This window comes from Sinocyclocheilus rhinocerous, unplaced genomic scaffold, assembly GCF_001515625.1.
Source record: "Sinocyclocheilus rhinocerous isolate Xijiao unplaced genomic scaffold, SAMN03320098_v1.1 scaffold226, whole genome shotgun sequence".
NCBI lineage: Eukaryota > Metazoa > Chordata > Actinopteri > Cypriniformes > Cyprinidae > Sinocyclocheilus > Sinocyclocheilus rhinocerous.
The window spans coordinates 164,115-164,757 of record NW_015631726.1 but is presented as its reverse complement, the minus strand read 5'-3'; the positions used below and the strand labels follow the sequence as shown (position 1 = coordinate 164,757).

At 37.2% G+C, this 643-nt stretch overlaps 1 protein-coding gene across 12 annotated transcripts in view; it reads right to left on the bottom strand.

Moving 5' to 3' along the window:
* The window catches only part of LOC107741904 (CLIP-associating protein 1-like), an 85,785-nt gene that overhangs the window by 55,375 nt on the left and 29,767 nt on the right, over nt 1-643 (bottom strand). The window lies entirely within an intron of this gene.

Here is a 643-nt window from a genome sequence, read left to right as displayed (position 1 = left end):
TGAATGAAATGTCACAGTTTTGCATTGTGTTTTGAAAACGGCAGCGGGTAGCCTAGATTTATGCTTTCAGTTTGAATAGAAATCTTATACAGTACAGTTTGTCGATCTAAAATGGTAATTGTGCATTAACAGCTGTCAACCATGTCGGTACGCAAACGCGCGCTCTGAACTAATTTACACAGCGCATTTCTTATTTTGGTCGCGCATGAGGACCTGCGGACCACTTATGTGCACCCCTGCTTATACTGTCTTTTTACGCGTTGCATCGCGCCGCGTAAACATAAAAACCATGTCTGCATTTGTGATCGGAGAACCGAAACTCGCGTTTGAATCGTCAGTGACAAATTCTTTAAATATGAAAATGTACTTACAGTCTGGGAGTCAGAACAGCCGGCATTGTAGTCTACTCTCCCCGGATCAGGAAACAGTCCTACGTTTTTCAGCCTGGTTCTCATATGAGAACCTGGAGATTTGGTTTGGTCCTCACATGGCACATGGTGTGACCCATCAAATATAACTATAAAAAATTAATTAATAATAGTTATAATATTATTGCACTTTATTTATTTTTTTAAATAAAATAATAAACTAAATAAAAGTGTGATAATTCTATTTTATTTTAAAAGAAAAAGGGAGTATTAAA